At 41.0% G+C, this 21,660-nt stretch overlaps 1 protein-coding gene and 1 non-coding gene across 4 annotated transcripts in view; both read left to right on the top strand.

The window, feature by feature from the left end:
- SPAG16 (sperm associated antigen 16) overlaps positions 1 to 21,660 on the top strand; it is a 380,760-nt gene that overhangs the window by 102,961 nt on the left and 256,139 nt on the right. The window lies entirely within an intron of this gene.
- Positions 5,387 to 5,449, top strand: LOC113995526. Its single transcript, XR_003543431.1, has one exon. It is a non-coding gene; the product is annotated as a small nucleolar RNA SNORD78 (small nucleolar RNA).

Here is a 21,660-nt window from a genome sequence, read left to right as displayed (position 1 = left end):
TGGAGTGTTTCGAAATGAACCATTTGGCTGGAGTGGGGGCACCTCCTCCAAATCAGCCAGGTCTTTTCCTGACTCCAGGAGGTCTGTGCAGCCTAGAACTTAAGTCTTTTTTGCGTGGGGAGTTATTGGAGGTGAGGCAATAGCAAGTGTAGACACTGCAACCAGGGCAGAATTCTGAGGGACACACCGAGCCCTGTGAGTCCAACAGTGAAATACTCCCTTGACCATGGGCAGGTAAAGAACCAAATGGCTGCTCTTGTTGTCTTGTGCTAAATTAAGTTAATATCTTACAAAATTGCTGCATTAGCAGAAGAGAAGGAGAAGAAAAGCACTCCTCCTCCTCTTCCCCTTTTTTGGTCTTCTATCAGGAAAGAGCATTTGAAAGAAAGCAATTGATGAATGATTCTTCAGTTAAAAATGTGGAAGAATCAGAAGATGAGTTTGCAGATCTATTTCCAATCTAGGAATTATAATGATATTTTTGCTTTATCTACTATTTAACTACAGAAGAAAGAATACTGGATAAACAAGTAAAGATGATCCTTATCTGGCAGACAGAATGGAACAGGGATGGAGGAGAGAGAGGGCTCATAATTATGGTTGTTTAGACAACAGCATGTTTTAGGAAACAGCCCTTATGCTGCTCTCTTAAGAGGGCTATTCTTCTGTTTTAGAGGAAGCTTCTGGGCAGAAACATTTGGTACACTTGGAAAACTGCATCTTTGGGCTTTTCCTCTAACATCCTTGTCTGAAGTATTCTGGAGCATCCTTCTTGCTGGTTGGCTGTGTCCTCAGAACTTTTGCAGGAGAATGTGATGCTCCCTAAAGTTTGAAAACAACAAATCCACTTACAATTAGCTAAATGAAGTGAGATGGTGCAGGGTTTTAGGATTGTCATTGAATATTGAAGCCCAAAAGTTATTCTTGCCAAGTAATTGGTCATATTCATGCAATCATAATTTTTTCTGAAGGTGCTAATTCATTTTCAGCTTAACTGCCTGAGAAATGTTAGTGACCCAGTAGATAGAATAAATCCTATAATCATGATTTGGGTGGGAAGGGACCTTAAAGACCATCTTTGTCCACCCCCATGCGAGGGCAGGGACACCTTCCACTAGCCCAGGTTGCTCCAAGCCCTGTCCAACCTGGCCTTGAACACTTCCAGGGATGGGGCAGCCACAGCTTCTCTGGGCAACCTGTGCCAGGGCCTCCCCACTCTCACAGGGAAGAATTCCATTCTGTTATCCAATATAACCCTGCCCTCTGTCAGTGGATTCCCTTTTGTCCTGTCACTCCAGGCCCTTGTAAACAGGCTCTCTCCACCTTCCTTGTAAAAGTTCCCTTTAGGTGCTGGAAGGCCCCAGTTAGGTCATCCCAAAGGCTCCTTTTTTCCAGGCTGACCAATCCCAATCCTCTCAGCCTTTCCTCATAGGAAAGGTGCTCATTCCCTCTGATAATCTTGGTGGCCTCCTCTGGACTGGAGACACTGAACCTATTACAGAGTTCCTGTGTCCCATATGAGATGTTTTGCAACTGCAATGTGTAAAGTCAATGTTGTTTCATATTCTTTAAGTCTTTTTATGTTTTAACAACTAGGGTTTTAAATACAGATATTTGTTTGTCTTTAATGTGGGAATAAATCTAGGAGTAACCTGTACTTCATGATTTCTAAAACTGGGATTCAGAGAGTTAAATATCCAAGCTCCCTAAAGAACCTCTAAAGGACAGTAAAAGTGTGATGGATAAGTCTTAAATCTGTTATTAGACAGACCCAGGGAATAAGATGTGCTTTCAGAGAGCAGCAGTAACCAGGGAAGGTCTGACACATGCAGCAAGGTGCTGGAGTCACAGCTCAGCACACGCTGAGCGCGTTGACATAACCAAGACTAGGAGAGGAGGCAGAACAATGCAGATGTCAACGACTGAAACCTTTGGCTTATTCTGCCAGATCTGTGAGCCTGCCTGCATATCTTACACTCCACATTCCTGACAGCCTTCTAAAAAACATCATCTTTGGTATCAGAGTGGAGTGTTCCTTTGAAAACCAGAGGGAATGCAGGAAAGAAAGACAGCCTTGTACTTGCTTTGTTTTTATCCTGCATCCCCTGGCAGCCAGCTCTGGTCATGTCTGCTGCTCCTGAGCCTTTGAAGCTGCTGAATTCCTTGTCTGGGGCCGAGCTGGGAGACCTTCACTCACACGGTTTACATCTTTGTTCTTCCCCAGGTGTATAAATATATATACTACTTGATGTATAATTGACTTACTGCTATATCTATATGTATATAATGATAGCAGTCTATTACATATACTACTGAGGAGTTTTGTACTATAATTCTTGCTAGCTTTCCTTGAAAATAGTAATAATGTGACTAATGGCTGTTTAATCACCTACTCCTCTTGGCATCTCTTTCAACAGAAGACTTAAAGGCATAAAGTATTCCTGAAATTATTCCTGTAAGATCCTGTTACCCTCACTTTGCAGGTGTTGAAGAAGCTGATGTCATATTTTACCAGCAGCACCAACTGGCATGCAGTTGTCTCGGCTTGTAAGTGGGTAAAGCTCCTCAGAAATTGAAAAAATTATGTATTTCAAAGCATAAGGAGTGGCTCAAAGGACTTGAGCCTCTCATATGAGTAGTAGTTGCAAAAGTGGAGTTTAGACACTTTGGTAGCTAAATTAGAAAAGGTTGGTGATAGTAATGTTCCCAAGGGGCTTACTAAAAACAGTTAGATTTAAGTTCTGTTAAAATTCTGTCTTCAGGGTTGCTTTTTTTTGTCACAGTAACTTCTATCTCTACTTTTCTTTTCCTGTTGATGGAAGGTGGCTTTTTTATTAATATCTATAGCCTGTGGGGAACTAATACACATGCTAAGTTCTATTAAAAGTAATTCCAGGGTTCACCCACCCATGCAGTAATTATGATTGTGAGCATTCAAGAAAACTGAGTGTATAATATCTTAATTAAAGCACGATAATAGAATTTAGTTACTGATCAGATAACTCTAAGACTTTAGAATGTTAAATTTCCTTTTTATTTTCATGTTATTAATATTGGTATAGCTATTTTGATAGTATATTGCCTTGTTAATGTGAGTTTTGTTGGGGCAGGAAAATGTACAAAATCTGAAAGTCTAATCAATTAGAAAAATTCTGTTTGTTTTGGTAGTCTGTGTTTACTTGAAAGTCAGATAGTTATTTGCCCAAGAAAAATATTTGCATGCATGAGAGTGAAGAAAATAGTTTCTGTAGTACACTCTCTAACCTTGGTTCTGTCCTTCTCATTAACTTCAGAGGTAAACTGAAGTTTGTTGTCTGAATCTCTAGTTTGTTTTTTTATGGTAAATTCGAGCTCCTGTACGTACTAACGTTATCTTGAAGTTGGCCTCTGTTCTGAATCTTAATGGCACTGAAGGGTTTTTGCAGTTAAATAACTCCAACCAGGTGCCCTGGTTGGAGTTCTCCCAGTTCTGTTCAGCCGTGGGTGTGTTCATTGTAAAGCAATTCTGTGGTGAGCAGCTACAGGACCTAAGGGAATGGTCTCAAGTTGTGTCAGGGGAGGTTTAGGTTGGATATTAGAACAGGGTTCTTCCCCCAGAGGGTGGTTGGGCACTGAACAGGCTCCCCAGGGCAGTGGGCACAGCCCCAAGGCTGACAGAGCTCAAGAAGTGTTTGGATGATGCTCTCAGGCACATGGTGTGACTCTTGGGGTTGTCCTGTGCAGGGCCAGGAGTTGGACTCTGATCCTTGTGGGTCCCTTCTAACTCATCGTATTCTGTGTAATTCTTGTGTGTTTTGATGAATAGTTTAAAATAACCATGCTTTCACCAGTTAAATGTATGGCTACAACTCACAGATAACTAAAAATATGTCTACTCCACCCCTAGTGATTGCTATATTGGATGCACTTAAGGAAAGCTGTGTGAGAGAGGGTATCTTGAATACTGGCAGCATTAACCAATCTCAGGATAAGTGTTTGATTGTTGCCCATTTTCTCAGGTAACCTACTGTGAATCTCTCCACATTGCAGCTGTTCTCATCCCTAAACTGCCAAAGCAAAATTACTGGTTGGACAATCAAGTTTAAAATTGGCCCCAGCATTTTCATGTAGCGCTGCCAATCTTCTCCCAGGATCCTGGCTCCTGACTACTGCCCAGCATTGCCCAGTATCAGGCAGAACTATCATTTCCAGTCTGCTGGATCATTATCTGGATGCTGCTGATGTTTGCCTGAATTTCAGTGTAGTGGGATTTAATCATAGTCCCCAGAAGGAAACCCTCTCATCAGTTTTAGAAGAGCAGCAGTCAGGGCTCTGTTAAGGCAGGGCAGGGACAGACTCACCTGTGTGTGCTGCCTCCATCCCCTGGCACGGGCACCTCCGAGGGCTGCTCTCCTGCTACCTCGAGTTTCCACCTCCATGTGTTCATCTTGCTTCTGGCTCTCCTGGCCCTGAACACTTGTGATGCTTTCAGCTCCTGTTTTGCCCTCTCCAGACTGGGCTAATCAGCATTTCCTTGGGGGATTAGCAGCCGTTGTTTCCTTTCCTGGGCAGAGGTCAGGTCCATCTTCAGCTGTTAGAAGGGTTTGGCATAGAAGTGGCTCTAAAGCAGCCCCTCCAGCTGGAGGCCCCAGCTCTTTCCCATCCCAAGGTGTGTGCGAGTGGTCAGTTTATTTTTCAGAACCCATCATCTGTCCTGAGTCGGTGGAGGCAGCTGCCCTTTGGGTTGAATTGGAGGGTTTTCAGAAGTACCTGCGTGGTGATGCCTCCAAAGGAATCCCATCGGACTTCTGGGCAGGTTGGCAGAGGTGTAAGGACTTTTTTGCACCGGAATGCCCCGTCCCAGCCAGAAACCGTCATGCCTTTGAGGACATGCCACTGTACCTGTTTTAGAAATCTTGATACCAAGACTTTTAAGCTGACAGCATTTAGGCCACAGTAAATCCAGGTGTGTTAGGAACCCTAATTTTGTGAATAACACACACAGCTCTGGCTGTCAGAGTTATCTATTTAAGGGAGATTTCTGCCAGTCTCCCAAGCCCTTGCATCCTGTGTCCACAAGTGTTTAATTTCCATATATAATTACCAGAACTCTAGATGTATAAAAGGTATTAATCAGGAAAATGCAGGTATTGGATTTTGTTGAATTGAGGTAATCTGTTAATTGATTGAAGATGATTCACTGCAGGTTGTGGTACTGAACTCTAGATATACTTTACAATACTTCACTGTTATAATGATTTATGGACTTGTCATTTTATCTTATATGAGGAATTGGGTAAAGTGACCTTGGAAGGATATTTTCATGATTGTTTTTAATACATAAAGGGGAAAAAAGGCAGAAAAAAAATTACCCAAAGTACTGCTACACTATATAAATAATTTAGAACTTCAATAATGTTGTCAAATGTCTGTGCTGTAAACAGGATTTAGACAGATATACTCTGCATAAGGAGATTCTGGCTTTTTACTTCTTTGAACATTAATAAAACCTCTCTGAGTCCATTCCCCAATTTAAATAATGAATGAGCTATTTTCTTAGCTCTCTCTCCAATATATACCCTCAAGTAATGTGTCTTATGCACTAAATAAAAGCTGGGAGCATTTTTTGGTTTATTTCTTAGTGTCATAAGAGTTATATTTTTATGTGCCTGTATCCATAGTCCCAAGGGCATATATTAATACTTGGAGAATGTCTAGGAGAGGTAGGCTGCTGCACAGAAAATGGCAATGCCATGTCCTTTGTTATTTCTTTGAATGTGATAGTGGTTCCAAATATAGCAGCAACAGAAATATCCTTTGCTTCCCTTCCCAGAACTGCCTTGAAAAGACAATTTCTGTATTCTGCACAGAACTGCAGCTCTGGGATAAAACTGCCATGCCAGCCTGCATTTTAGATTCCCAAAGCCATATGTCCATGCTGGCCTTAGGTCTAAATGATTCTGTACAGTCTGCATAGTCTATATGCAGGAAAATGGTAGGACTTAAGAAATCAAGTTAAATACCTTTTAGACCCAGATGACTTTGCTTACTCATCTGCCTCCTCACTTAATCAATATGTGCCTTCTCTTCTGAACCCGAGGATCGTTTGATGTTTAGAAAAATTGTGTGTTATTAATACAGGATTTAAAATGTCTTGTGCTTTACAGATCTAGCGAAGGATGCTTGCTACATGCAGAAGGGTTTCCAACATTATTTTAGGTCTGAAATAATGAGTTAGGAGAAACAAACAATATCAAGAGAACAGAGTCAAGAAGAACTGAAAGTTATGAGCAGTATGAGCCGATGTATCTTCTTGGTATAGCTGGGATGTTTTAAACTATTATTGTTTGGGGAAATAAAAGCCTGAGCCTATATCAAAGTAGATGCATTGCATACTAAATTTTAAGAAGCAGAATCTGATTTTCTCTCTCTCTCTGTTTTTTATTTTGTGTAAAAAAGAGGAAAAGCAGGCCTTAACTGAGACTGCAGGTTCCAAGGTGCTTCCAGCAGAAGGTCTGGTTTCCACATCTGTATGGATCTGTCCTCAGTCTCTAGAGAAATGGATCCTTCTGCACAGGTGTGGTTATTCAGGCTGCATGACTTTGGTGCCACTCCCCTCCTGTGGAACTGAGTGTCACTGGGGACGTGACCTTACAAAGGTCACAAACACCTCTAGGGCTTTGTGATGCCACCTCCACTTTTTCCCTTCTCAAACCCTGAACCTCTCCATCCTTTTGTCATTTGCCCTGCACCATATTGGGAGAGAGGAGTCATTAGTGATGTTAAAAGCTACAGAGAAAAAAAATTTTAATTTTGAAGTATCAATTCCTATTCTACAATGTGTAGTTAGGGAGCAGAGTTACTAAAAAGGAGGAAGGTCTGTGGGAGGAAGGTCTGTGACCCACTTTACTGCCAGGCATTCATTTTCAGTGCCGAGTTAGTCTGTGCTGGCTGAGGTTTCCAGTTCAGTTTTCAGGCAGGGTATGAGACTTATGAAGGCTTTGTACTCCTAAATCAAGGTCTGTTGTGTTGGCCTGGATAAGAACACAAGAAAGAATTCCAGACACTGGATATTTAGTGCTGTGTTAAGATCTAGTGAGCAGAAGGGATTGGTATAATAAGGAGGATGTGAATTCTCTGCTGCAGCCTTACTGTGGTAGTAGAATATATCCAGATCTCCTGGAACTGAAACTCTATGGTTGCCACACCCCACAGGATGGAAAACACTTGTCTTTCCCTGCAGTCTAGAATACAGGGGTGGGTTTTAGTACCCTTGTTTGAAAACAAAAATCTTTTACTCTACCCTTTCCATGGAGTTATACCCATGGCACCATCTTAGGATTCGATTTAACCAGGGCACTGGGTTAAGAGAGGAAGATTATCTGCCTTCTGATGAAAGCTGTAAGATACTGGACTTCCTTAGGGTTGGCAAGACGTTGCACTGGCATTATGGAATTGCAGCCAAGCAATTTGGGAAATGCAATTGCAGGAGCAAGAAAGGGAACTGCCAACCCACCCACCTGCCGTGTCCTTTGGGAGGTCACTGAGCAGGTGATAAACCTGAAACTATGCCAATTCACTGGTTTAATTTCTTCCTAAATCTCTCCTGTGGAGAGAAGGCCTCTGTCTTCTACATTCTCTTTCCTAGGCTATGGGAAGAGGGGAATTTTTTCCTCTTCACCAACTTCCACAGGAAATTCTGTATGGCTTCCAAGTTTTAGTAATTAAAACAGTGCCAGCAAAACCTCTCTCTGCAGATAATGTAAGAACATAATGGGATCAACTTCCTGGATCTCAGAGCCCCATTGAACTTGGTGTTACAGGTGGAAGTTTTTTCTCAACAAAATTCCATGTTTGAGGCCAAGTTGGTTTAACTGAGATCAAAGTAGTGTTTTCCATTTAGCTCAGCTTGTGTGATCATTCACACACCGCAAAAGAATTGGTATCCCTTGAACTTTTGTATTAATTCTCTTCACAAGTAATTCGAGGGTTGGCTCTTTTAAATTAATCCAGTAGCAATGTTTAAATTAAAGTTTTAGTAGTGAATCATCGTAATCAAGCTACAGAATAGAAAGAAGTAGGAAACGGTTCATCTAAAAGAAATATTTATTAAACAGCTACCATTTTCTTCCCAGTAGTTGTCCATGGTTAGCTCAAATTACTTTCTGTGTAAAAGAACTGTCCTGCTATTTTCTTGAGAGCTATTTTACTTTGGAAACCTATCAATTGTTTTTACATAAGGGAATTTGTGATATGAAGGAAGGTGACGGTGTTTTAGATAGTTCTGCTTTGTTTTCAGTATGTGTTTTGGAAGAAGTAGCAGAATAATTTTAAAAGCTTAGTAATTTCTCTAAGGAATATTCAGTAATTTTCAAATAATAATGTAAGATATTTCAATGTTATTTGAGTTCCTTAACATGGTGAAAAAATGTATATACGTTTTTGCAAGTGGTGAATTGTGACAAATGCTAGGAAATCCTGCTTTCAGCTAAAACATGCCAGTGTGTCTTAGGTCTCTGTGCTCTAGGAGGCTACTGTATCTCATTTGGAAGTTTCCATTATATTTAGCAATTGTTTTTGAAGGCTTGCTTCCCCCCCCCCCCAATGAAATACAGAATCATAGAGCTGTAGAATTTAGGTTGGAAAAGACCTTTAAGTTGGAGTCCAGCCATTAACATAACACTGCCAACCCCAGCACTAAACTGTCTCCCCAAGTGCCACGTCTACACACCTTTTAGATCCCTCCAAATATATTCTTTTGGTGTTTACTGTGGTCTTGTTTAACCTCCTTCTACACATAGTATTTTCTTTTCTCTGTTTTCCTTCTCTCCCAAGGCCACGTTCTCACTAGATGCTTCAAGTGATATGTTGGAATACATTTGTCCTAGTGATAGGGATTGGTATTGGAGCAGCACCAACTGCAGTTCATGAGTTAATATCCCACCTCATTCCTGGATGGTGAATCCTCCCAGGAAAGGTGTGTCATACCCAGCTATGTGCCATTGAAATGACTTTGTGTCTTTGGTTTTGTTTTGAGTTGAAATCCTGTAAGATTCAAATACAAGCTGAAGTGAGAAGATAACAAACAGTAATAAAGCTGGATTTTTTTTTGTTAGGACTTAGCTCCTAATTTTGTTCATGCAGGGCTCTGAACTCTGGGAATGTGTTCTGAAATGTTCAGCTGGAGGGATGTGGCCTGAAGAGGTCATTCACTGACTCCCTAGGAATGGGATAATTCCACATTTTTATGCAGTGCTGCGTCTCATCTGCGTGTAAATGATATTTCTCATCCAGCCCTGTTCCCCACCTGAGTCCACCAGAGGCTGAAGTGCTGGCTCTTCCAGGAAGGATAGCTGACTCTTTTTTGTCTGCTCTTACAATCCTCATCCAGAGAGCAGGTCTGACAGTTCAGGCTGCTTTTGTGAGCAACACAAATCTGTTTATTTTATAAGATTTAGCAAACAAAATGAGGATTGTGAGATTTAACTCTGACATGTAAATGTCTCGACTGATGCCTGCAAGTTGGGGAACTGTTTATCTTATTTTTAAATGGATTCCTGAAGCTGTGGTGTGTAATTTAGTGTGGATGCAGCAACACTGCATTAAAGGTTGCTGAGAGATGCAGTATTTGTTTCTCATCCAAACCCAGGAGAAGGTCACGTGTGAGTGCTAATAACATACCCTCTGTGTTGTATCAGGACTTGGTAGAAAAATCACCAAATTTGTAAAAGAAGCTGTCAGAAAACTCTAGTTATTTTAATGCCTGATTGTTCAGGACCATAAATAAACAACCTGTGGATTTTTTCCTCTCTGTTAGTAGGATTTTTTTTTTTTTTTTTTTTTTTTTTTTTTTTTTTTTTTTTTTTTTTTTTTTTTTTTTTTTTTTTTAGTTCTTGCATTTTCTGTGTTCCTTGAATGATCTTATGTCACATGAAATGAAGCACCCAGGGGTCCTGCTGTGCTTGCTTTGACTACAAACTTTCAGGTTTGGGATTTAAATTTTTTGGTTTAGTGTGGAAATTATGTGATTTTCCAATCCAAACTTGATTATGGTTTTTGATTTCATCTGAATTTTTGAGAGGGCTGAATTCTGCTGTCAGCATAACAAGTGCCTTGGGCAGTTCTTCAACAAATTCTTCACAATTTACATTGTGAAGTCCTTGAGTCACATATATTTTTCTTCATGCTCAGAGCCAAGTAGGCCATCAAGATTTAACAACTAAAGAGAGTAATTTTTATTAATAATCCTAATTCCTTGTAGATTTTTTTCATGGAGAAATTGGGAAGATTAATTAGGTACATGTTTGTACAGTGCTTTCGAGATGTAAAGTAGGATGTAAGTGCCAAGTATTATTATTACTTAAAATCTCTTAGGAAAAAGTAGATATTTATCGGGAGCTGTAGCAATGTGATGATGAGACATCACACAGAGTTTTTGGAATCGGGCATCTTATCTTTTATACCAGCTAACTAACCACACAGGAGAGATGGGCAAGGGCAGTTGTTTAACTGAAATGTGAAACAGCAAATCATGAGAGCTTTGAAACGTGCACAGGTAAAATTCTCGTGGTGGTGTTGGTTGCTCAGAGGTATATTCTGGGTTAAGGAAATAGGGCTTCAGGAAAAAAGCTGGTCTCACTAAATGTGTGGGGATAAGCTTTGTGAAACCACCGCTGCTGCCGGGGCTGGAACAGAGGGAAGCATCTCCTAACAGAGATTGATCAGGAGCCATCCTGTGGGCAACTCGGTGGGTTAGGCTGGGGTAAGAAGGGCAGAGGAAAGAGGTGGATAATGCAGCCTCTCAAGGCCTTCTGCTGCCTGCACAGGGGGTTTCATCCTCGTTAGTGCCATGAGCAGGTGTGAGAGGTGGCATCTGCTGGGGCTGTCACAGCAGTTGTACTTTCTTTAGGCTGGAAGTGGGTCTTTTTCTATATTGATGAAGAATAGGAAAAAGAGTGGGTTTGTTAAATTAGGATGCAGACCTACTTAGGAGGACCTACTGTCCTACTGCAGTGAAGGAAAAGTGTGCTTGGGAAAGGGCTTCTAAATCAGAACTAAGCCTACTACACTAGAGGGATACTTGTTCTTCGGCACTGGCATCCTCCTGATGTACTGAGGTCAAAATTAAAAGGATATCCTGCAACAATATACAAAAAATTGTGTGCAAGTTAGTACTGAATTGAAAAGTTGCAGCCTGGTTAAATCATGCCTGTAGATGCAGGGGTAGTTCTGCAGCATTTAGAGAGGGCTTTACCTGTATGGCAGGAGGAGGCTGTCTAAAGAGCCCAGAGCTCTGAGCTGGGGGTAAGATGTGCCTGCAGCACTCGGGTTGTTCTTTACTATTAGCCAGTGGAGGTGTTTCTAGATAACTTGACATTTTTGTTGTCTACATATGTGTACTCTGCTGAGCTCAGTCTGTATTTTCTAAAAGCACCTTATGTTAGAAATCATGGGTTTTCTTTTTGGTGTAATGTCTTTGCCCTAGCTTTTAAGTGCAAACCACACTTAAGGTAAGAGTTTATCAGGCAGCTTTACTGTGCTCCATAATTCCTGGCATGGCAGACTGTTTTTTCCCTTTGCATGGATGATGTATTTTTCCTTTCAAGGCGTCTTCTGTGATTCACCTCAGATGACATGCAGTGAGCCTCAGACATTGTACCTGATCTCTTTCCTTTCTTATTCAAGGGCATCTTCCACGCATGGAATATTACAGAAAATATCTTTGTACTGGAAGGCAATTATTGGTGTCTCGGTGCAGAACTGTTCTCTGGGGAAAAAAAAATTCAGTTCTGAATTTTGACAGGTGGATTTACTGGCAAGTTGCTTTCTAAGCAGCAGCTTTCTGTAGGATCACCCTTAAAAATAGAAAGTGTTGTATTTCCTTCTCTGTACTGATGAATTTAAGTTATGTTTTAAGACCCATAATATGGCTTGGTACACATTCTCAACTGGAAGGATTGTGAAGACATTTATTTGAAGGTGGTTTACTTGTGATAATTTGGGAGCATAGCAATGACTGTACAGATTCTGCCTTGTAGCAGGAAAAAGTCACATCCACCTCTTAGGGAAAACAAATCATTACTGTCCCAGAGAGGATCTGTTTGTGGTGGTGGGTAAGGCCAAGACATCTGGAGATTGGTGTGCCCCCTTCCAGCTTTCAGGCCCCTTTCTGGATTTCCCTCCTGCAAAAAACCCAAGAAACTGTAAGAGACCCAGTTGTCTTGTGGCAGCAGACCTGTGAAAACGGTGCTGCTAGAAGATAGTACAAAAGCTGTGGAGGGAGGCAATTTTCAGAGAACAGATTGTGCAGCAATAATCTATTTACCTTTCTGTGTTGTTGTGATGGAACAAGATCAGATGCAGCGGTTCAGTGTTGGGTTGAGTCTTCAGTGTCTGGGTTTTGCCTGCCCCTCACTCTCAGGTCCCACAGAGATAAGCTGTTTTCTCAGTGCTTTTAGTCACTTCTTATTTCTGGAAGACAACATCTGAAGAGTATTGCTGTTATGAAACATGTACATCAAATTTGCTACTTGAGGTAATTTTAGAATTATTAGTGTTGTAAGAAATCTTCTGAGAGCCTGTTCTCTGTCCAAATTCTCCTCCCTGTGAGAATGAGCATCTGAAAGCAAGCAGGTGGGGTGACTTAGATGGCCTCAATCTCAATATTGCAGTGTTAGACTGCTGATGCTGCCAAAAGCAGCAAACCTCTTATTTCTCACTCAGTCCTTTTTCCACCCTCTTCGCTGCCCTCACACCTGTAGCAGCAGTTTCATGTGGCTGCTCTGGGAACTGGGTCTGAAGGGTGATACAAATTAAAATCAGCCCAGTAAAATGAAGTTCAGTTTTAACACAGATATGTTCCCTGACCTTAGTTCATTGTATAGGTCTCACTCCAGTGGAGTCTTATACACAAGGAAGGAGTTGTGGTGGAAAAGCAGAGAATGGGGCTGTGGTGTTTTTTGCAAAGTGCTGATTGATTGTGGCATGAGGTGTGTCTAGAAACAGTTTGAGGACATCCTAAAAGCCAGGGATTACTCTCAAGCTGTGGATTCATCATCTGTATATCTGTATTACATTTGGTGGGTTTGCTGTTTTCATAAGTATTTTATTATGTCAAGGAGAATTCCTCTTTATCAAGTATTTTCACCAGCTGTTTTTGTGGTGCACTGTGGAACTTGGAATACTCAGAATAATCTGTCTGCATGTACACAGTACACGACTTACACATAAGCAGAGTTTACTCAATGTGCCTGTAGGAGTTATAGGTATTTTAAAAACAATTTTACCTTTCAGTACTTGAGACACTTATGCATACAGTGTAGAAACTCTACCTTTAAAAATAATTTCTTAGCCAAAATTCTATTAGAGTAGATATATCTTAGGCTGGGTGTGAATGAAAGCTAAGGATCCAGGATGTAGTCTGTGGAAGGTTTTCATATCCTTTTTCAGGCAGGAAAACATGGCAGACATAAAATATATTAATCTGTGCCTGTTATTTGGCCTGGGGCCACAGAGGGCTGTCAGCATAAGTAGGAGCAAATTACCGTGGCAGTTCCCACACTGGAGTCCTGCTGTGTTAATCTAGGGCTTCAAACAAGATAATGGGAAACCTGGATGGGGAGTGTGATCCTGAGTCTCTGCTGTGGAGGGTTCAGCAGGATCATACAAGCCCTGCCTGGGATTCCTGGCTGGCCAGGCTGCCCTGCTTTACATGCTTGATTTCTGATGAAATGCAGACCCAGCCATGTGCATTTGTTAGGGCAGGGAGACTGGCACAGAGTAAATCATAGGATGCTTTGGGTTGGAAGGGACCTTAAGGTTCATCTTGTTCCGCCCCCTGCCATGGGCAGGGACACCTTCCACTAGCCCAGGTTGCTCCAAGCCCCATCCAACCTGGCCTAATGACCAGCTGAGGAGAGGGAACCACTTGAGGAACAGAGTGGGTTTAGTGGTTGTGCTTGATGGGGAGCAGGGCTGGAGAGTAGCGGGTTCACCATGTTTGCAAAAGCAAGGACACAGGCCCACGTGGGCTGAAGATGTAAAATAGTGGTAAGGATCTGTTGCTATGTGCCATAGTCTGTCTCACATACTGTTATTCTTTTATTTTCACTTTATTTCCTATTCTTTAGCAGCTCTTGAAACTGTGTCTGCTGGTGTTTAGCCTGTATGTAGTATATAATAAATAATTGGTGTGACGATGGGTTATGTTTCTCTGATTTGAAAGGATGGGCATGGTTTTTAGTGGTTTAATCAAGATGCTAATGCCATGGCAGCGTTGATTTAGTAAGGGAATAATCTTTGTGCTATAAAGCCTGATAAGACCCTACTTTGTTCTCTTGCCTTATTAAAGTGGGCATTCTGCATTTCCCCGCACAAGCAGGGAAACATCTGCCCTTTGCAAACCTTACAATGAGAGCCCAAAATTAGTGCTGGCCTGAACTTTGCATATAAACCAGGCTTGCTGATGTCATTACACCCATGTGGTTGTACCTGGATGCAGACATTAATTCTCTTGTAAGCTAAGTATAAATTAAGTACGATGCTGACACCCACAGACATTTGTAGAAGATCTCTCTGGGCATTGTTGTACTGCCAGTGCAGGGATTTATGCTTTCATGCCTAGATCTCCCACTTTATTTTTAAGCTTTCCAGGCTGTTTTTAGGATGTTGCTGTCTGTGGAATTACTTCTTTAGTCCCACCCTCTTTTGCTTATTGCTTAAGCCAAAAAGGGCTGGTAAAGTACAGCTAAGGAGAGTAGACAATGGCAACAGGTGGTGCAGACGTGAAGGACAACTAAAAGAACATAAATTCAAAATGTTAAATTTTCATAGATTTTTGCTTCTAATTCCCCTGCTAATACAGTGTAAAATTTTTAAATAAAAAAATCTCATTCAGTGTTGTTGTGACACCAGGATGTTCCAGGGGCTGATGTCCAGAATAAGGATTAGTGGATCTGATTTCTCTTTCTGATACCCTGGGCCAACCTGCTGTCTGTCAGCTGGCAAGTCCTGTAACCTGTCTGTACCTTGACTCCACGGTCATAATTTGCTCTGACATAACTGTGCCTGTGCCACCATACTTTTTCGGGTCCGTTTCTTTGCAGGTTTCCATGTCCAGAATAATGTATGGTACATGCAGGTACATTTCTCACAGTGTTTGGGTTCCTTTTAATAGTCATTTTAACATAACTCACAGAGATAATGGTATGCTGAATAAATACATTAACAGTATTCATCATTGACATAATATTGCAAGCTAATTGATTTCAGAGGTGTTGCAAAACCAAGTTCTTGCTCATTTTTTAATCACTTAAAATATACACACTTTGCTTAGACTTTAAAGGATGATTAATGAATTTCATGATCATTTGCATGATCATTGAGAGGTGTCTCAGTTTTGTATTGACATTACCTTACTGTGATCTTCCAGTGGAATATGTAAATGTGATTTAATGCTTGTCAAGCTTTCTAGCAGGCACAGAGATTTCAGTGGCTAAAGCTCCAAGCTCTTTGGAGCAGCATCTCCAGATCCACTGTGCTTTACTGACTTGGGTCCCATTTCGGAAACCTCCTATGATATTAGAATGTTGGGTTTAGAATGTATTGGTCACTGTATTTCTTTCAAAACCGTACATACTTCCAGTGTACAGAATCACAGAATGGTTTGGGTTGGAAGGAACCTTAAAGAGCATCATTCCAACCCCTCTGCCGGGGACAGGGACACCTTTCTCTAGGCCAGGCTGCTCCAAGCCCCGTCCAACCATCTTATATTTACAATGTCATAATCCCGACTATCAAATACCAATATTTCAGCTGATTGCTGGGTGTCTGATAACCACTCTGAGTATGTACACTCTTAGTGTGCTCTCCTGTGTCAAATTTAATTGAAATTTTAGGACACCTGTTTGGTGTTCCTATGTCAGATTTTGGACAGAGCTGCTCTGCAATAGCTGGATGTAGCAGATGATGTGCCAGGAGCTGTGGCCTCCTCCCAGTTATCCTGGATATCTGACATCTCATTAGTAGTGCCTGAGTTCAGGTGAGCATTGTTACCCAGATGGTAACGATTCCAGCTTCCACCCAGCAGAAAGTAACCATGGTCTATTTGCAGGGAGCTGAAGCATTTCTCAGGAAACTTTCTATGGTTTGCTAAAGAAGCATTAAAATACACCTGGTATGGTTGAAGGGATGGTAACTCACTATATTACATTGCAGTTTGTAAACTGTCTATTTGTCTGCAGTCACTACTACTTAGTCCAGGATAAATCTCCCAGTCAAGAAAATGCTTTAAGCTGGAGTTTTGATATCTCTAGGCTATAATTTTTAACATCAACAGCCCTTCACGTGAGAAAGAAACCACAGGCTTCTTCTCTCAGAAGTTACCACGTTTTTAAATGATCCTAACTGACTTGCACTTTTCATATCTGTGTAGTTGTTCACACAACTGCAGGAGTGAAAGCAAGTCACCCAAATGTGAGATACACATCAAAGCTCTTCTAATTATTGTAGACAGCTAAAGGGCAATGTGAAGACGTTATCCTATGAACAGTTGGCCCTCATGTAGTGTTTCCTCCCTTGTGTGAAGCATCTTACAGAGCTGGCACTTGTGCAGAGTGTGAACTTGATCTTAATGAGAGGAGAAGCAGTGACACTTTAAATGAAGGGCTCATATCAGTCATGACAATGAAATGCGCAGATGCTCTTTATTAAGAGCAGAGTAATTACATTGTTTTTCTTGTACCAAGTACAAGTGCTGTAGTTTAAGCCTTTTTAATACCATGTTATCAATGGCTGAAGTCAGTTATTTTGCTATATGGGCTATTTAGCAGGTGGTTTATTATGATATATGTTTCCCTAAAGATATTTTTGACATGTTTGTGAACTACACAGGAAACCTTGTTGACAGACCAGTCATCTATTGCACCTGTATTAATTGTTCAGGAGAAATATCTTGCAGCTCAGGATTTAAATAAATGATGCTTGATGTTCAAGGCCAGGTTGGATGAGGCTTGGAGCAACCTGGTCTAGTGGTCCCTGCCCATGGCAGGGGGGTAGAATGGGATTATCTTTAAGGTCCCTGCCAGTCCCAACCATTCCAGTGAGGAAAATGGAGCACAGCTGCACCTTGGGAGTGTGGCAGTATTTTTTCCATATGCAATATTAATACAGTTTTATTTCACTGTAGCTTTGGTAGTGATCTATTCAGTTGTCTGCCTCACTTGGAAATACCAAATTGGTTTTTGAACTGCCAACAGCACAAAATCCTCTTTCTTTTCTCTCCCCTTGGTGCCACTTCACTGCCCATCTGCATGGCCTGGGAGTCCTTGCAGCACTTCCCACCACTGGGGCTGTTCTAGCAGAGCTCAGGTTCTCCCTGAAGGTTCCTTTCCTCCCTCCCTGCTGATACATTTTTGTGAGGAGCACATGATAATCCAGAAGTGCAGGTTTATTTCGAGAGCAGAGCTACCTCAAGGAGGAGACTATTCTACGTACCAAGATCTACATTCAAAGTCAGCTGGAAATGTTATGAATTTGGGCTGGGCACATTGATTTGGAAAGCAACAGTTTGACTTGGGTTAATGGAGTTATACGAACAAGTATTTATTATATAAATCATTTTAATCTTAGAATGGATGTTATGTTATTAGAAAAAATCTCTATAATTTCATAAACCTTTTTTTTTAACGCTGGAAAAGAGAGCCCAGCACTGTTTGGATCATTGCTGGAGTTAAGCCATTAGGATGATTTGCAATACAGGAATTTAAATTCAACACTTCTCCCTGTTTCTCAAGTGAAACTGTGGTACTTATGATTTGTGTGGTGACACCATTAACATGCATTTTGGAGTTAAGAAATAAAAGGAAGTTATGATTTGTGAAGGATGTCGACATTTCAGGATTGTAGATCAACTCTTTCTGAGAAGAAAACTTTTCCAAGATTATGGAATTCACTGTGAAAGAAAAAACAGTCTGAGCTGCTGTAGAAGTGCATGTCTTGCAGACTGACTCCAGAGTGGTTTGTTGGGTGGGCAGGATAGGGAGAAACAACTAAAAATCCACAAAGGATTTTTCCTGTCTTTCATCACAACTTTGCTAAATTCATATTGCTTCCATGGTGTATTTCCACTTGGAGAAGCTGGGATACAATCAAAAAAGTACAGTTTTCTCAGCAAATGTGAGAATTTCTTTTTGAAGGAGAGGCTTTTTCTTTTCTTTCAGTCCTTAGCTCTTGGCATGTGTGGAGTAGCTCGTTGTCATTCCTCTCCATAGCTGTGTTGGTAGCACTGGGGGAATTGCTTATTATGCACATGATGTTCATCTTGCTGCTGCCTCTTCCTTCTCTCTGCACAAAGTTCTTTGTGGCTTTTCATAACCTGAAGGTGGGAGCTCTCGAGGTACATGCTTTTTCCCTTGTTTCCACAGCCCCTTGCAAACTGGGCTAACTGGTGTAGCTGGGCCATTCACAGCCTGACAGAGAGAAAAAAGCTGATGTGGCAGCTTGAGAGAGTTTTTCTTCATCTTTAAGCAGAACTTAATTACAAATACCTTCTTGAGTGTGGGTAGTAGCCTTTTTCCTTTTGTGCTTGGTCCATGTAGGCAATGTTTAAGTAATATGTAATTTTAAAGTAATAAATAACTGTTTCACAGTGTCATATCAAGGCAAACTGCAAAGGCTCTGCATGAATCAGAGCTGTTTGGTTAGTCTGACATACTGTATCCTTGAACTGGCAAACATAAAGAAATCTTTCCAGCCAGAATATTTAATAAGTAATGGTTTGGATAATGTGAATCTATGTATTAGCATCTGGTGCAGCACTGAAATTTATGTGCAGTTTTAGCTTTGTGAGCCAATGGTTCTGGAAACTTAGGATTGTCGTTCTTCCTAAAAGCTACCAGTAATGCTGTGTTCCAAAATCCAACCCTGAGAGCTGCAGGGCATGCCTGGGGGAAAACTGCAGTTACCTCTCAGGAAAGATTTCAGTGTTTGAGAATTGGTACCAACTGGGGAGAGCTGGTCCTGTGTCTTAAGGAGTCACTGAACTCGACTGATCAAAATGTGCCTGTTGTGAAGGCTTCCCTGGAATCTGGAGATCAGGCACAACAAGCAGGGCTAGGGTATGGCATGCCCTGCAAGGTAATTTTTGGATTTGTAGGAGGGATGAGCCTAGATAATAACCCTGACTTCAGCTGAGGCAAAGGAACGTATTTAGAGCAGAGCTTGTGGCTTTGCTGTCTTCTCTATTAGAAAGGGGGTATGGAAACAGGATTTCTGACCTTCAGCAGTACATGTCTGCATTTGTGCATTGTGCCTATTTCCATAACCTATCAGGGAAATCTTTTCTGTGCTTTAGTGGTGAAATTCTCATCTCTATTTAACAAGTTCCCCTGCTGATTCCTGTTGGTCCTGAAATCAGGTGGCAAGTTGGGTGAAAGCTGAATGTTGTTACTTAAAAAGAAAGTATTGTAAAGGAAGAAGAAAATTCCCCATATTTTAAAAAAATAGGTTACCTTCTCTTTGGTTGTGTGTAGTAAGTAGTCGAGTGCTGTCTGAAAGAATTCCCATAATAAGTCATTCCAAGCTGATCTCCTTCCTGCTCCTGTGGTGTTCCATCACCGAAGGGGGTAAGTAATTAAAGGAATGGGCAGCCTCAGAAGAACCTTCTTATTTGTTTCTGTGATCATGATTCAGTCTATATAACGTGTACAGACTTGTGCTTGCAAAATATTTCCCTGCTACACCTTTTCTTACTGTTTTTAACTATTATCTGTTTTAACTGTTCCCTGTTAGAATATGCTAATGCGTTTTCTATTAATTTAATCCTTTTGGATGGAAGAAGGAAGGAGTAAGGCTGTGTTATTAAGGGAACCTGGCGTGTTTCATATCAGTACTGCTTGAGAAAACAACCCCTCTAACTCATCTTGAGTGCTGTAACCATTCCCATGGAAAATCTGAGGTTGTCTTGCCTCGGAAATGGCACAGCAGAGTTCAGTGCCTCTGCTGAAGGTCGGTGTCTGTCTCTTCATACTTACTCCTAAATTGCCATTCACTACTGTGAAAGGTCTTGTGAGGGTATAAGTGCAATTTCTAATTTTCTACTGTGTGTTCATGGTCACAGGTTGAGGATGCAGTTAAAATATTTGCCATAACAAAATCAGTTCCACCTTTCCCTGGAGATGGCTGACTAGCAAAGGAATTTGTGTGTGAACCCTCAACACCTGCAGCCTGCAGTTCTTTGGAAACTGCTGAAAATAGGGTGATGTAGAAGGGTATAAGGGTTGTGTTTGGTTAAATGACATGTTCTGCAGCAAGGCTAAATAACACAAATTTATCTCTTAGCACACACTGGTGTGTGGCCTTCACCAGGGTATCCCTACACTTAATGCATCAGCCAGTGTCTCATGGAAAGTGTTAGTAACTGATGTATGTGGTGTTGTCTCAGTGAAAAGTGGATTGACTTTTTGGTCTCCTCATTTGGGTTTTTTTTTCCTCTCTCTCTCACATTTTTTTTTTTTTTTTTTTGTTAATAGAGAATTAAAATCAAGTTTGCCAGCAAGTTATTTTAGGAAAGTTATAAATAAAAGAGAATACATTGCAGTAAAATATCCATGCATGCTAGAGACATGCATGGATATTTTCAAGCATGGGTATTTGCACTGATTTCCCAAAGACTAGAGTAAGCACCAACATTAGGCATTCTTTAATGACCTGTAAAATTTCATTTATCTATTTCTCTTCCCTTAGGAATAACAAATCTTTTCCTTAAATGTGATTACTTTATTTACAGTTTTCTACTGATCCATAGTTCCCTTCTGTACTAAAGCTAGGGCAGAAAGAATGCATTTTTCACATTTGCATTATTTTCTTCTCTAATTCACTAGAAACCAGGACACACAGACACAAAATCATAGCTTTCAAAGAACTTGATTAATGTATTTATTTCTGTACATATGCTCCTAATGTTGATAATTTCATCTCCAGTTTTGAAGACTGTGAATGATGTGTTGGATACAGCTGCTAGGATTAAGAATTACTTTTTTTAAGCTTCAGGTCAAATTTAAAGCTTTTAGAACCAAGAGCATGTAGTATCATAGTCACTGAAATCAGGCTGGTGCCCATCAATGAAGAAAGGGATAGTTCTCTGAGACTTAATGCTGTGGTTTGTACAAGCAGATAGACTTGTAGTTTCAAGTGACTTTGTACACAAAGATCAAAACAAAGCAATGCTGTTTCCATTCCTGATTTGAAAAATGAGGATGCTGTGGCTGGTGTGTTTATTCCATGTGCAGTGGTTGCTGTGCTGAACTGGGCTGAAGGGCTCAGCAGTACAGAGGTGAAGCACAGCGCTCATAATTTAAGGTTACAGCAGGCAGCAGTGAAAGCAGCACCTGCTCAGTGACTTTCTTCCATCTCTTACTTCTCTCCCTGTTGTACCTGACCTTGTGTCTGCTCCGGCAGAACACTTCTCTTTCAAACACTTCTAAAAGTGTTCTTTCGTATTTGCTCACGTGGCATCAGATAATCTGCTAATTCTCCGAGGCAGCTGCATGTTTAGTTGTGTGCAGTTTAAAATTAGCAGTCCTGAGTTCAAGACACACTTTATAATAGTGATCAACATTTTGTTTAAAGAGGACTTTAGTCCCAGAAATAGGATTAGTGAAGGTCTACAACTGTGAGGGCTTT

The sequence above is a fragment of the Pipra filicauda genome, unplaced genomic scaffold, assembly GCF_003945595.2.
Source record: "Pipra filicauda isolate LSUMZ 115617 unplaced genomic scaffold, ASM394559v2 scaffold21_size4447388_pilon, whole genome shotgun sequence".
In the NCBI taxonomy this organism is placed as follows: domain Eukaryota; kingdom Metazoa; phylum Chordata; class Aves; order Passeriformes; family Pipridae; genus Pipra; species Pipra filicauda.
This window is presented reverse-complemented; position numbering and strand designations above follow the sequence as displayed.